Genomic DNA, 17,447 nt, shown 5'->3' with positions numbered 1-17,447 from the left:
TCCTGCATCAAACGAGTCTAAAACCCATAGAGATTAATAGTAATAGAAAGGAAATAGTAAAGTAATTAGAAGAAAAACGCTACTCTTCGTGAGTGGGAAATGTATAATTGTACCCAAATTGTAGAAAATGTCAGTAGATAGGCTACGCATGAAAAACAACACTTGCATGTGCAGACATGCTGGACACACAGATCCTTTTCAGGTGAGTCACACCTGGTCACATTTCATTTGGACATTTTGAAGACCTTCGCGCAACAAGAACTCAACAGCAAGTTGAATTAAATATTAATATCATCGCGCGTATAATGCAGAGGTAGAAGGGGTGGATCATAAATTCACCCCCCCCCCCCACCCCAAACCTCCCCAAACTTGCAGGGTTCACGCCGCACTTTCCATTCGCTCTCAGCCCTGTGATGAAGTTCTGCTCTTCCCTCACACCTTCTCATCCTGTGGATGGAATAAGATGCTTTCAAACGACGATGCCCCGTGCATCTCCAGCAAACAAGTGGTGGAAGGATTTCGTGGATGTGATTTCTAATCGAGGATGCTCGTTTATCCGTTTCACATCCAGATGAGCGGTTTTTCGATGCCATGAGGAGTCCAAGGAGAATGTAAGTAGCCTGTGCTTCTAATTTTGCAAACATGGGCCACGTGAAATCTGTAGCTTTCATATCGTGGATTTTCATGAAAGGAAGAATAATAATTTGTGAAATATTTGGCCTGTGTTTGCTCGGGTGTCCCTTCAAAAAAAAAAGAAAGAAAACTTGTTGATAAATCAAGCTATTTAAAATGTTGTATTATTTTCAAAAATAATGTTTTGCTGATTAAATAATAGGCTTATTTTATGTAATTTTTTTAAAACACTCCTGTCTAACTAAAAGTCGTTATACTTTATTAACACATGCTTCGTTGACCTGCGAGTCACTGGGTGTTCAGCAAAAACGATAACAGATAAATAAGTGTTAATTGTCCTCTGTGTGACGTCACGCCGAACACTAAGTGGTTAATTGCTTCAGGGTGGGTAAATTAAGAGCTGCTGAAAGATAACAGATAAAATGGTATTATGCTTTAAAATGATGTGCTAAATGTTTTATTTCTTTTAAGATCGTGAATTTAAGTCGTTCTGAAGCCTGTAAAATCAAACTAAACCTTTGTTCTACTGTAAAAAAAAAAAAAAAAAAAAAAAAAAGAAATATATATATATATATATATATATATATATATATATATATATATATATATATATATATATATCATTCAGATGTTTAAGGAAATCTTTCTCATAGGTGTATATATTTTCTAGAAGAGTATATGAAAAACATTTAGTCTATATATGTGTGTTTGTATGTGTCGATTGTATGTGGACTAAGGTTAAATATGTACAAAGATAAAATTTATTTAGATGCATTTACATACAGATGTTGCTTTAATTAATTATGAAATACTGGTTAGGCCATTTTGTGCATCTTTCTCGTGACAATATTTTATTTAGCGTTTTTTAATGCTTGTATTACTGTTGACGAGTGAACTGGAATCAGCTGCTGACGAATCTGGTCAGGCAAACTAAAGAACAAAAATGCTTCTAATATTCAGTAATATTGAATCGTTTACAGGCTTGTTTACATTGCAATAGATCAGTGAAGTATTTCTGAAATCTAAGAGACGCGTAATGATTAATTCATTTCAATTCATAATTACAAAAGCAATGCCGTGAAAACTTTGTTGTGCAAAAGAAGTTTAAGTTTCACTCTTGTGCCTAATACTAACCAACTGCACGGAAAAGATGAACTCTATAACAGTATCGTAAATTACTGAGCAATATTTTCCATCTGAAGTTGATTTTCATGGCATTTATGTCCTTTGTGTATAAATATTTATCTTTTACAAAAAAAGAGTAGTTTAGAATATCCTATAAAATGTTGGAAAAGCAGAAGAATTGACATTTTTAAATATGTGGGGTCATTTCATGCAGGCTAGCATTTTATTCCTTCAAGCCCTGGTTAATTTGTGATCCTGGGCTGTATTCATAATTGCACACTGCAGAAAAGGGGCAAGTCGGTGCGCGTCGCCGCGTGCGTCTCCAAATGGACATTTAAATCCGGCGCGACCTCGAAACCTCTGACCTCACGAGGTTTGTGCGCATTTTGGGCACTAGAGATGGAGCCCATTGAGTGCGTCAGTCCTGTCATCCGTGAGCACGTCATCCGTGTGCCATAAGGACGTCATGATGTTACCCGAGCAAGAAGAGCGAAAATGCCTCCGGATCAAACCTGCGCGCATTTTACGCATCATGCGAGAGTGATATTTGAAGCCCATACCCAAGCGAGCATGTGTTTACTCTCCAGCTCTCGCTCTGTGCCCGATGCTGTATTTATGCCTTGCGTTTTTTGCTGCGTGCCCGTTTATTCTCTTGCCTGGATACGCAGGATTTCATGCGCACCGCACTGTAAATCCAGCCAAGCCGAGCTCCGACTGGAATAAAAGCATCCTCGCTGATATGGATGGATGTAGCAGGCTCGCGTCTTGTAGGGTTGCCTTAATCCTTCGAGCCAATAATTAAGAAGTTCAACAATTACGCGCGCGAGCCCAGTTGCACGGGATCTGCCTCATTTGGATGAACTTTCTGGGTTTTTTATTTATTTCATTTTTTTTTTGCGTGCAACTAATTACTCGCATCTGCCCACTTGGAGTAATTTGTGCTTTGACACATCACGTTGGAGGCGTGTTGTTATCTTTGGTTATCTAGCTGTATGAGTGTGCTGGTCGTCATAAAGCTAGATAACCGAAAGTAAGAACCGCTTCTATCAGCATCTCAACGTGGAGCATTAAATATATCAGCGTTTGATGTATTGTTGCACATGTAAACGCTTCAGGATGGTTTGTTTGTTATATTATATTAAAGCTTTTGGATGAAAAGATGCATGCAAAGCACATGGGAGACAAAAGGCGTAAGTTTGTTGTAGTTGTCAGCTCATTGGAACCCACGTGCGTCCGAGGATCGTTGACTCTGGACTTATTCAAGCTCCTCAAATGAAATAATTGGGACATAATGGGATGGAGGAAGAAATCGGCATAGAAACTCATCCTTAATTAATGCGGTCGAGCGCACGTGGGGGAGAAGATGTGAACGCCCGTGGACCCCCATTCCCACGCTCGAGGGCAAGTGGGCAATGTCTTGTCTGGGGCAGAATATGACAGACAGCCCTGTGAGGGGGGGGCCCAAGTGCGCCCTGCTCATCTGCATCTCTGTGGAGGGTGGAACAGCGGAGATGGGGTGAATGGAGGATGCTGGAGAGCCTGTGTGTGACGGGAATGTGGAACGGGATGCTGTACTTACACATCCACACACGACTCGTAAACTATCCACGACTAGGCCGATGTAGAGGCCAAAGAGCTGACAACTGATTTTAGAGGCTCTCTCATACACATCATTAAGCATCTGGCTGTACATTAGGAATATTATTGACAAAAAGTTCTTACCATGTTTTCTTTCACATTCAGTTGACTTTTTATCTTCTATTTTTCTTCTTCTTCTTACAGAAAAAAAGAAATGTATAAATATAAGGTATAAATTACCTCATAGTATTTGGATTTTTTTTGTTTGTAAGTAGTAGTATGAATTACCTTATATTTTTTGTAGAAAATGTAAATGAAATGTACTTTTATGTTTTAGAATTTAAAAAGAATGAATCATTTTATAACTCATTAATGCAGAATGGGGAATTCCCAGCGCAAACCATCAATTTTTTTTTGTTGATTTTATTTAAAAAGTAATTTTTTATTTGTGTTATCATAGTGTTTTGTGCTACAATTCAATAAATAAAATAAATGTGCCAATGCAACCCTTCTGATAGAACAACATCATGAGGGTTTCTGGGTGCTGCTCAATGATATTGACATTGTTTCACATCATATGTGTTGCTGTGTTGTGTATTTTGGCACATGGAATCAGTTGTGATGGTCAGCTTGAACTTGAATTTGAACTTGACCATGAAGCACATGCTGAACTCTGAACTTTGATTCCTTTGGGACAGAGGACATCAGAGGTCAGATGGGTCACCACTTGATGTCACAAAAGGACTCGTGCCAAAAAAAGAGGATAGAACTTGAGAGAAAGAAAAAAACAAACATTAATATTTATTTGTGTTGAGGGATGTTTACACCCGTTTGCTTCACAAGGAAAGAAAACAGAAATGGGCCACTTGGGTTAATCAGAATATTTGCCAGAACAAAATGTAAAATTTTAAAGAAGCGATCTGAAACATATCATCCAAATCATTCATTAGATCACACAGATTGCATAATTTATTTATTTATTTATTTTAAATTCATTCATTCGTTGTTTTGGGGTTGGGAGGACATTAAATGACTTTGGTTAAATTATATAACGATAAAACAAATGTAATATTATCACTGATAATTCTACCGCTTCCTATTTCAACACCTGAACTAAATAAAGAAACTGTAAATGATTTAGTAGTGAAAGAGAGAGAGCACAAGAATATCTGTTAATCAATCTGCAGTTATGATGTGTCCGCCCACTTTTGGCAAATCTGTCATGTGCGATGAGCTCTTGAGCTGATTGGGGTTTCCATGGAGATGATGAGGCGAGCTGACTCTATATGAGCCGGAGGTGCCAGTGTGTCTATAGCTGCAATAAGTGTAATGAGAATCACCTCATGTTACTGTGCTTTAGTCACAGATATATTACTATCTTAGATCTTCTGAGAGCTATTTATAATGAGAACATAATCTGTCATCAACACTGAAGGATATTAAAACTGAACCATATCAGCCTTATAATAAAGATCAGCTGCATTTCCCAGCTAAAACAAGCTGATATTCTTGAATGAATGAATGGGCTACGAATATACGGAGATCAAATCCTGATATCCTCTAATTGTGTTTCCATCTCAGATTTAAAACAACTCTTTTAATATTTTCAACAACAGCTGATAGCGCAATCTGCAAATGACTTTGTACTTCATAAACGTTGAGCCAGCTCATTAATACAACGAGACTGCTAATTTACTGAGAGACTCTGGGATTTTGATGGAGAGACACAAGGAGCCGCTTTTCCTTCAGTTGAGGGCAAACACACAGATGCACGGATAGCAAGACCGAATGCAACAAAATTAACATGGAATTGTTGCAAGCATGAAATCTTGACTGTAATATTTTTTTTGCTTTGTTGTAAAAATCAATGTATTTTTGTATTCCGACAAAACCAAGATTAATTTAACAATCAAATATAAAAATAAAGCTTTTTTGACTGCAGGGAAAGCAATAAAAGCACTGATCTGTGTGACGTTGAAAAGACGTAATCTGAAAATGATAATCTGTACAGTAAGACCCTTTTAATTAACCGTCAGCGGTTCATGGGCATCTCCAAACACGTCATTGTCCACCGTGGAAGCGATGCCTCCTGTTTGCCACCATCTTATGGCTTTGGCAGTGGAGACTGAGAGGGCAATCCCAAAATGTCTGCTGGCACACACACTCACACACACACACCTCGCGCGCTTTGCATATGTGACAGCACAACGGCTGCCTGTTACCATGAATACCAATTTTCTAATTAGCACCATTTTCATTGGTTTAGCACCCTGAGCTCCGGCGTATGATTGGTGGTAATCACACTGCCTGGAGATTCTCAGGAGAGCCACTTTTGATGAACATTTGGCATCTTGTGTTTTGATTCGGCGTCACATGTACAGTATAAAGAGCATATAGATGAAGACATTGTAGTTCTGTGTTTCTTTAGCGAAAACAAAGATGTGTTTAATGACTGCTTTAGCTTACACGCTACTTAACAGTGCACACATTTTAAATATGCTCAACATTTCATTGTGCAGTGATAGGAAAGAGAGGAATTTTGATTACTTTTGAAGTCACATCACTGGCATTCATGAAATATGAACAGAATTAATACAGATAGATAGCAGATATGAGAAACACTGTTAAATAATTCAATCAGATTAAAGATATTCACGCAGTAATAGGTGTCGTTGATAGTTAAGTACTTGTGAAACAAATCTTAAGCATGAACGTATTTAGATTGTGGCCTTTATTCTTTCTTTTAGACTACAATCAAATAACGTCCATTAAAAGTTATTGCATACATTTCCATTAAAACTGCCTGGTATGTTGTAAATAAAAGGGAGCTCAACCAGTAGGTCATGGGTTTGTTTCCCCAGGAATCCAATGTATCGTTTTGAATCCAACTTAAGTTGCTTTGGATAAAAATGTATGGTAAATGTAACCTGTAAATTAGATATACCATATGAGACATTGAGCTCACCATTACGTACAGTATTGTTGCATAGATAAACCACTTTTTGCTTTTATACAATTAAAACAAATGTGTTTTTTAGTTTACATACTCATTTCATATTTCACCCTAATGCATTTATATCAGAACATTGCACACATTTTAAACATGCTCAACATTTCATAGTTTGGTGATACCGAGAGAGGAATTTTGCTTACTTTTCAAGTCACATCAGTGGCATAAATGAAATATGACCAAAATGAGTACAGATAGATGTCTGACATGAGAAACATTGTTAATAATTTACACATTTAAGATGTACATGCAATAATAGTTGCCACTTATACTCATGCACTATAAAAACAATAGAAACATTCCATAGTACAGCGATACCAGAGAGGAATTGTGATCATTTTAGAGTCACATCAGTGGCTTGAGCATAACTTTTTTTCATTTCAACTACGATCAAATACAGTCTAGTAAAATTTATTGCATAAAATGGCATTAAAAATAGTCTGTATCGTGTAATTAAAATGTAGCTAAAACAGCAGGTCATGGGTTTGATTCCCCAGAAATGCATGAACTGATCAAATGTTTTCTTAAGTTGCTTTGGATTAACATGTACAGCAAATGTAATTCATGAATTATAAATATGAGATACTGAGCTCCATTATGTAGTAAAGCTACAGAATAGTATATGCCTTTATTGTTGTGGGTATAATATAAAATCTCTGTGTTTCTCTGTGTGTGTTAGAGGCAGCTGGAGCTCGGAGTCGCCCGCAGGAGGAAGCGGAGGCAGCGCTGCCTCATGAGGCTGATGCAACATGAGGTGAGTGGAGAGCCAGAGGCCAGAAAAAGGGATGTGAACATCCTCGGCAGACCATTCATAGACACATGCACATGTGCGTGTTTGCTCAAGATGCTCGTAGCACATCTGAGATTTGTTTTCCTACTGCATGCATACAAAACCAAAAGCAAAAAGATATGCATTCAAATGACCAAAAACATGAGTGGAAAAAAATTATAATATTGTAATGCTAAGTTGCATTGTTAATGCCAAAGACGTGTTCGAAAAAAGACTTTGCTGCACTATAAGAATTACTTTGGTCAAAGAAAATGTTTATTGAGCCAGAAGACTCAACAATCACGATGTGTGTGTGTGTGTGTGTGTGTCTGAATCAGGGTTCTAAACCAGGCCAAAGGCAACATTAAACCCCTGACCTATTTCTTCAAATCAAGTCAGTCGAATTGGACTGTTACATTAGACTCCCATTGAAGTTCTCTGTGATAGCAGATGCTAATGATGTGAATGACGAAACGGTGGGTCTGCATGAAGCTGAAAGCATTTTGTGTGTGTGTGTGTTTGCACAGAAATAGGATAAATAATAGAATAAAACAGCATGCAAATATCAATAAGCAACAACAAAACAACCCACAAAGAACTATCCATATTTTATCAGCAGCTAATTTGTTGATTGTTGCTAAACATGTACCGCTGTGTAAATATTAGCAGCCCAGCTTTCATCAAAATCTTCCTATCCAACTGCAAATGTGTATTTTTGTGTGTGAGGTGGATTTACATGGGCTCTTTTTTTTTTTCATGGTTCCCACCCAGGGAACAAAAGGCATGTGCATAATAAAATCATGCAAATGCATGCAAATTGCAAAGCCAAAATAGGGGTATGGACTTGGTGCTTTTCTTTGTGATGCAATCACCCCCCTCACTGTGTACTTAAAGTGCTGGGTTAAGCAGGAGACAAAATGCTTTGAATGGACCAGAAAGTAGAACAAAAATGAAAAAAACAGGTGTCCTTTCCTGTGCGCTAATGTTTTTACGTAAAAAAAAGAAAAGGGAAGAAAAAGGAAGAAACATTAAATTATCCTCCTATGTGAAAAATAAATATTGCTAATTCAAAGAAAGAAATTGCACACACACGTTGTATAAGAAAATGTTTGTTCTGTTATAAAAAAAAAAACGGATTCAAAATATTAATAAAAACTATAATAGTATCTCTTATTAAAATCATTCTGATTTATATTTGTTTTTCATTTATATTTGAATACATTTAATTTACATTCAATAAATATTACATTCTTAGACCAGAGTTTTGTTTTAAAATCATAGTCACAAAATGCTTCATATTTAGGCCATATTCTATACGTTTATTGGGACGTCTGTCCTTTGGTACATTAAAGTGGGTTTTCTTACTCCAGACTAGAGGGCTTCTCTCTCAGACACAATATGGCGGGATGTGCACAGCCCCAGCATGCAGACAGACGCCTCACAAGCCTCTTATAATGCGTGTCGACATTAACATTCTTGCATGTCTAATGCCGGGCTCGCAGCAGACACACAGTGTCCAGAGAGCGTGTGAATGAGGCCGTTATAGACAGCACCGTCTTAATGATTTATTAATCTGCACGGGTCTCATCTGAATACTGGAGCCTGGATACTGAGCAGCTCTGCTGGGCAGATGGGCCGACTGCAGACATTCAGTGGAGTGTGTGTGTGTGTGTGTGTGTGTGCATGCATGTCGCAGTGCTGACGGCCATAGAAGCACACACTGCAGAGCTGCACGTTATTTCAAAAGGCAACAGACCAGGCTCTAAAAATTCTGAAATGCGATTCATGTAGTGTGTTTCCAGTGTTATTCGTTAATCAGTTGACACATTACTGAATTACAGTGAGTAGATTGATATGCTGATGTTATGCAATATGCATGCGAAATTAAATTGAAAGGGAAAAGCTTGGATGCAAAGAATTCAACTTAATTGACTGTTTCAGCCCACCAGATCTTGTTAAATGCATTTTGCACAAAAGTTGTGGGCCATTCCATACAGTATGTGCATTGATGGTGTGAAGAGGCACTGTAAAACTGGACTTGAAATTTACAAGCTTTACAAAACCAGGATCACTTTAAACCCATTTTACACAGGGATTTACATCTGAAATATGTTGTGTGAAAGTTTGAATCCAAATCATTGATAAACATGGATGTATGAATGTATGTTTTGGTATAGTATAGCCATTGCACTTTATTTTACAGTACGTGTACTTCCATGTACTTATAGTGCACTTACAGTGTATTTATCTAAGAAAGTTCTGGTAATACAAGGTAACTACATGGGTTAGGGTTAGGTTCAGGGTTAGTACCTAGTTATTACATAGTTATTGCAATTACTATAATAAGTATATAGTATGTACATGGGGAACAGGACTGTAAAATAAAGTGCTACCAGTATAGCTATAACATAACTTAGATTTGATGATATAAACTTCAACAGCAGTTTATGTTGCTGAAATATAGTATAGTATTTAGAGAATTTGAAGTGAAGTGACATACAGCCAAGTATGGTGACCCATACTCAGAATTCGTGCTCTACATTTAACCCATCCAAAGTGCACACACACAGCAGTGAACACACACACACCATGAACACACTCGGAGTATTTGAATAATGTTCAAAAGTATTGGGTTAAGTAATAAATATTAAATTGCAACAATGCATTTAATTGATCAAAAGTGACAGTAAAGAAATGTATACATGTTTTTTTTTTTTCAAATAAATGTTGTTCTTTTGAACTGTCTATAGAATTGTGAAAAGAAACAAAAAAGTAAAGCAGAATAACTTTCAACACTTTTTCATCAAAAATGCAGCAAATCAGCATCTTAAAATTATTTCTAAAGGATCATATGACAAATTTTTTCTTTTTATATTTTGGTTGAATAAACTGCATTTAAACACTCTGCAAAACGTAAATAAGATTAAGAATCATTTTCACTTTATATTCTCGGAAAACCTTTTATGTGCAGAGGATATACCAAAACCATGCTTTAAGGCGCAAAGGCCTTATTTTAGGGATGCTAAATAATTTTGCATGCTTTTTTACAATACTGAAGTTCAAATCCATACTTGTCTTTTTCCAGACAGTTTTCATTCCTCTGTTAATGTCTCTTTGGTGAAGTGAGTGGTGATTAAGCAGCAATATTTCAGCCCTATGAGAGACTCTGCTATCTCTCGGGTCTCATGATTGAGTTCTGTGTTAAGAGTGGCGATGGAGAGAAAAAGTGAAGGAGGGGAGGACAAATTGGAGGGGGCTTACGATGGCCCAGTCAAAGGGTCCATTGTGCTGGGGTGAGGAGCAGAGTTAATCAGGAGACCCAACAGTAATCAACGGTAGAGTTTGGGTCGGACAACTGCTTGGGTAAACATCCATTGTTCTTGGGCTGAGGTACCAAACAATGCCAGCATTGTCCCCAGGTCTCTCATTAGGGTGTGCTGGGGGTTACGAGCTCTCGGCTCGGGCTGTTAAGAGCTTCGGAAGCGGATGGGAACCAGAGGGGTAAAGCCGAGAGGAGGGGGAGAGGAACATGCTTCTCACAGTCCCTCTGCCACAAAATCTTTTGGCCATTGGTCGCACAAGCCGCAGGAAAGAGAGAAAGGCCAAGCTTGTCATGACATCTTCACGTCAAATTCTCACGGAAGGTTCTTGTTGGAGAGGGGGCGGGGGGGCCCCTTCACAACAGGAGAGAATGACATGAAAATCCATTAGAAAGGGAGTTATGGTCATCTATAACCAATATCAATAAAATACAGATGCTATCTACACAAAAAAAAGATCCTTTATTTCATTTTGTGTCTGGTGAAAATATGCTTTTAAAGCAATAAACCATTTGGGGCTCTTAACTTAAAAAGAATACGATAATGCATCAATAATAAAACCGCAATAAACTGCTAAACTTGGTTAGAAAAGAACAAATGTCATTAACGTGGGAGTACACTTAAAGATTTGCAGGCATGTAATTTCTTAACCAATGTTTCTCCGCAAGTAACTTGCAGTTTTATAGTTCAACCGCGAGAGGGCCATGTGCATAGACTGATAGTGGGTAATATATAACGTTACATGAATGTGCATATGAGCAAAGACTGTAGAATACCCTAGACGTGTCACTCGTATTAGTTTTGAATGGGGAAAAATGCAACACTCAATATGGCCGATCTACCGATGGAAGCCCCGCCTTCTGAGTGAAAGAGCCAATCCCGAATCGGTTAAGTCGGCGTGTCACTGCAGCTGCCGTTAGAAGTCCTGGTTGCTATAGAAACAGTCAGCGTTCTTAGACGTGCACTCAGGAACATTTATGAGACAGTTGTTGTCAGATTTCATTGGTGATTTAAAAAATGAAATTAAATCATAAGCTTGGTAAACAGTTTCTGAGAATTTAATCTATCCCCTTGCCCGAGAGGCGTTTTGAAGATGGTCTTGCTTGTTTTTTATGAATTACGGTAATATGAAACATTAATTAGTAATGCAAATATTCAAGTTAAAGATACATATGACAAAGCGATAATTATTAATAGCAAATTAAAAGCTTAAATTGTGTGGAAATATCACAGCATATCATATATTTGGCTATCATTTTTTCCCTCTTTGGTTCTTTATTCTTATTTACACATGAGGTTTTTTAATGGTGCTTCCTGTGTGTATGACACCTCCGGATTCAGAGAATTATGGATTCATCTAAATCCTCGGCACATATGCAGTCGTTCCTATTCTGCAGCACTCAACAGAGAGAGAGAGAAGGGTTCATGTAACACTCTCCCATGAAGAAAGCATGTTACTGTAATTAGACAGCGGATGAGTTTGGCGCAAGGATAATTTCCCCCAAACCCTTTCATCTTCCTGTTCTCTCCACCACCTAATTTTACATAATAGTAAGACACGGCAGGCATAAAATCTCTCCTTAAGTCATGACATGGCCTCTATATGTGTGTTTAATAAGTATGTATGTGCTGAAAATGGGGGTCTTTTGTTCATTTTAGAATCTGGGAAATTTCTAAGCAATGCAAACCATTTATCTACTATTTTGTGTGTGCGAAAATGGACCATTGCTTCCGCTGGTATATCTCTGTTGTCACAGAAAGCACACTGGCCCGAAAACTCATCACTCTTGTTGGGGTAAAATTCGGCTGGTGTGTGAAATGGGAAAAGAGGAACTAGCGTCTGCCACCCCGAGCCATTAGACCAGGACCGGGCTCGGAGAAAGAGAACTTGGCACTCTGCTTTTGTGATTAGCTCAGATAATGGTCTCAGATAATGTTCCCTAATGAGTTCACACGAGCTTTGTTGAACCTTGCGTACAGCCAGAGGTTATAGGGATTCACAAAATCCAGCATAATACAGTGTAAAATACTACATAAGTCTGTGTCAGGGATACAAGACATCGCATTTGATTGGATTGTGAAAAAAGCCTGTGATATTATTGGTTAATTTGATTTACTTCACCTTGGTTGCAACAGAAGAAAGGTGTCAGACAGAAAAAAAGATATTACATTTTGCTAAAAAATGATATGATGTTACAATAACATGCATGCAATGTTGAATCAAAATAGTTTTTAAATCATTTTTTTACGTTTATGACAAACACTTCATGCGCTTTTGAATAATTGGCAAATAATAATAATAATAATATATATATATATATATATATATATATATATATATATATATATATATATATATAAAATCACCATATGATTTACCATATAAAGTCAAATTTAAACATTTGTTTTAAAAAAAACAAATAAAACTTTTTCTCTTATATATTACATGTGTACTTCAAGATCAGAAACACATTTAGTGATTTGATTAAGAATAATGTAAATTAAACTGTCCACATAAGTTACACACACACACACACACACACATATATACAAAAACATACATACATATACATGTATACACATAAATATATAAACAACTATATATTTATATATTAAATATATATATATACAATTATTTTTTGTAAGTGTTTATATTACATTTTTAAATAATTATTTATTCTTTAGAATAATGTGCACTAATAAATAATAAGACCAACAACATTGTAAATAACTGCATAAGTCTGGCCATCAATTTTCCTAAACTAACATAAAATATATTTTATATAAAAATATAACTTTTTTTGTTTTTTTTTTAATAAAAAAAATGATTTTTATTATTATTATTTTATGACATTTATATTTATTTGTTTAAATATACATTATGTATAATCATATATTCTTGCTGCTTCATTTGTTAAATATTTAATCTAAAATATTCGAGAGTTTTATGGCAACACTTCCTGTTGTTGTGACCTCATGGCTCAACATAATTATGACATTTTCTCTAGCTGCCACCGTTTGGACTGCTGTATGGAGGATTCAGACTTGAGAAAATGGCACATGCTAGCAAAGCACAATGAAAAGAAAGGCATGTGTGTGTGTCTCGTGGTGTGTGTGAGTGTGTGTGTCGTGGGAGGGGGTGGTGGTGTTACACTACACCAGTGTTGTATGCGATATGCTGGATTAGAGTGGACAAAAGTATGCAAATATTGTTGCTCTGTTCTTCCAGGCTTTGTGAGACAGTTTGACAGAGAGTAAAAGGAGACGAGATGCATGTGAGGTTTTATCGCCATCTGTGATGCTAACCTTGGGAAACTGTACCCTAATTAGCATAAGAATAATTGATACATTAAATTAGTCTTACAATGTCAGGGCTGTGTGGGAGAGAAGAACAGAGAAGAATTACAGAGAAATAAATCAGAATTGTATGTATGATCAATTAAATACAAACATCAAAAAGACTATAAAACATTAAGAGAATAAAACAACCAATGAAACTAACCAATGACTAAAAACAATCCAAAACTATTTTTTAATTTAAAGAAGAAATCATAAAGAATATTATGTATAATTATGTTTATACTTTTTGTTCATTTTCAGGGTTATAACTAAAACTAAATCTAAAACCTTTTCCCTACTTCAAATAAAATACCTGTTAACTGCAATATATATATATATATATATATATATATATATATATATATATATATATATATATATATATATATATATATATATATATATATATATATAAAAACTTTCAATTTCACAATTTTTTATTTTAATTTAGTTAAAAAAAATTAATTAAAAAAGGCAAAACCACAGCGAAAATATTAAACGTGCAATGAAAATCTAAATGGAAATTATAAAAATAAAAAATGATTTTATATATAAAGGGAACATTTATATGATAATTTATTTCACAAATTATATAATCTCATTGTAACTATACAATTCATTTACTGACTTTTCTAAAATGTTTCATTACTCTTTCTAAATTAAGAATTATAGATTACTAGGAATAAGCATAGCAGAAGGTTTACCTCTAAAGAGATAACATAAATGTCAAGTTATCCATCAGACAAGTATGCAATGATCTGAGAAAAAAATCAAGAGGCAAAAAGCACTTCATATTCATAACGTTTAAGAGATATTTGTGACTCAACTGCATCAAGTAGATTTGTGCATTTTTGTTCACACACACATCTCACTCCCTGAAAGGATGGCGGTGGTTAGGTGTGAAATCACGATGTGTTAACAAGACTGACTCCTCCTGTGAGCACACACACTCTCAGATTCATAACCCTTAAAATAGCATTTGTACCTGTAAAAGCTTCTCAGGTTGGCTTCGGCTAAGCAATATATTTCTCCGTCGCAGTCCAGAGGCGCTTCACACACCTGACACAACACAGGATCCACAGAACTAAAAAAGCATGATACATTGATACATTTATATCCTGACCGTAATTAAAGGAGTAAAGCCATTGCTTTCCCTCATCATGATCAATGTTGGTTTAATTTCCCTCAGAAATGAATATTTCCGAATCTCATTCCCACGTCTAATGTAATGAGTGAATTAACATAGCAAGTTCACCATAGCCAAAGGCCAAATGGACACGATTTTTCACAATAGGATTTTTTTTTAAATAATAATCAGACAAATGCAAAGGAACGGTACTAGAAAATGAGTTTCCACTGATCCATCAAGCTTGTATTTGTCTTTTGTGGAAGTGGATAGCAGTGCATCAGGAATTCAGTTTCCTGTTTCAAATGTCCTCCTGAACTAATCACCGCGTTTTTATTAATTACACGGCGCTCAGTGGATTAGAACATTACTAGAGCCACCACATGTAGACAAACGTCAGCAAAAATCTGATAGCATGCATGTACTTTGAGTGTGAAACTGTTTTTACATTACATTTATAGCTCTTTATTTTTGTCTTTTTAGGGATGGAAGACAAATGAAGGATGCTACAGGAATCATGGGAGAGATGAGATCTAGATTCTTTCAGATCACAAACATCAATCAGAGAAGAAGATGCTTCAATCAAATGGTAAAAAATATCATCTAAATAAAAAAATGTTTTTATGTCATATGTATAAAATGAAAAAAAAAAATATTTGATCCAAATTAATTAATATATATATCTATATATATATATATATATATAGATATAGATATAGATATAGATATATATCTATATCTATATATCTATCTATATATCTATATATATATCTATATATAGCCTATATATTTATCAATATTTTAGAAATTTTACAAATGTAAGGTTTGAAAACATTGGAAACATATTTATAACACAATGCATATTGTTTTTTTTTAAATATGTATATGCATTTATATTTTCATGATGATATATAAAGATTAACACATTTTTAAATAAACAATTATATTTGATCAAAATATGTCAAGTTTCTTTCTTCATGCCACTGTCTCAATCTATCAACTCAATGCTCCAAATATCACAGATCATAAAAGCATGTCAGTTTGCATGAATGAGTGATATGAGTGTAGCCCTCATAACTCCATACACACAATATGTAACAAAACCCATTGAAGCAAAAGGCTTTAGTTTCCATGATTAGTGGGTAAACTTGTGTTTTGCTACTTTGTTTTGCTAATCATATTCAGGTTATTTAGCGGGAGTGGCATTCTTATTCTAGAGAGTGTTTGATTGGACAAAAATGTGCATATATTTATTCCATTCACCCCCCCCCCCCACACACACACACACAGAAGATAACAGTTTTAAATGTATGTGGTAAATGTATTGTAACTCTTTAAGCTTTAAATAAAAATGTATTACAAATTGTGCAGCAAATAATATAATCGTTTACATAAACTTTTAGAAACATGACTGTGTTATGGTAGACTATTCAAATTATTGTCATTAAAATGAAAAGGGATACCTAGATAATTAACACGGGGTTATAAATGATTAGTCAGTATCAGCATCATTAAGTTGAGGGCTCTAGTGTCCGGTCAGTCCTCATGTTAACAGCCTCCTCTCATCTTCTCAGGAGGCCCTTGTTAGACGAGTTGCTGCTAAAATGAATTAACGTGATTCACAATCTACTCCACAGCCTGCAGCTGAAGAGAACCATCATGTCTCTTCATAAAGACTCTGTCTGTCCAATCAGTGTTTCTGAATGCAGTCTTATATTTGCTCTCATTACAAGCCGATTATGATCAAATAACCAGCAGAAGTTAACAACGCTCTTCCAGTAATTAGCTTACTTCTCTTATAAATGGAGAAGCCAGCGGTGAGCAGCACATTAGCTGTCTCTGGAGCAATGTGTGCATGTTTTGTCTTTGTGTATTACTGAAATAATTATGTTTTTGAATCTGTTTATCTGCCTAAATGTTCTAAAGTGGAACATATTCGTTGTATTTCAGGAAAAGTCCAAACGTAATAGCTTATTTCAGCTTGGTGTAAAATCTGACTATGAACTGTACAAATGTTAGCCGTTAATATTTATGCTAATATGTGGGCTATTTAATGCATCATGAAACCCCCTCTATATTGATACTGAACAATCACGCCTCAGGTTTAGAAAAGGGCTCAATACATTTTTCCAAATTATCATTTTCATGCCCTACCCATTACCCAGCATGCATTGCAAAGTTGGGGGCATGTTTACAGATAAATCTTACATGTTTGTATGAGTGTTGTGTCTTACAAATCAATTTCGCCATGTTTTGTAATTATGCCACATTAATGGGTGACTGACAGCAATAATTTTTGTCATATATTATGTTATTATATTATTATATCTTGAATGATCAACATATAGTCAATATAGGTTTAAAAATATCAATAAAAATGTGATAATGTCAATTATCAATTCCGTGTTTTTGTGCTGCTAAGCATGCTGGGTGGGGCTAAAATGTATTTAAAATTATATTTTTATCTATCTATCTATCTATCTATCTATCTATCTATCTATCTATCTATCTAAATACACACACACATATATATACAAAGGTGATTTA

At 35.6% G+C, this 17,447-nt stretch overlaps 1 long non-coding RNA gene across 1 annotated transcript; it reads left to right on the top strand.

The window, feature by feature from the left end:
• Positions 1–22: 22 nt before the first annotated feature.
• LOC127966044 (uncharacterized) lies at positions 23–17,292 on the top strand. The gene is made up of 4 exons (XR_008155536.1): positions 23–202; positions 376–611; positions 7,026–7,100; positions 15,384–17,292. It is a non-coding gene; the product is annotated as an uncharacterized LOC127966044 (long non-coding RNA).
• The last annotated feature ends 155 nt before the right edge of the window (positions 17,293–17,447 follow it).

The sequence above is a fragment of the Carassius gibelio genome, chromosome B10, assembly GCF_023724105.1.
Source record: "Carassius gibelio isolate Cgi1373 ecotype wild population from Czech Republic chromosome B10, carGib1.2-hapl.c, whole genome shotgun sequence".
In the NCBI taxonomy this organism is placed as follows: domain Eukaryota; kingdom Metazoa; phylum Chordata; class Actinopteri; order Cypriniformes; family Cyprinidae; genus Carassius; species Carassius gibelio.
This window is presented reverse-complemented; position numbering and strand designations above follow the sequence as displayed.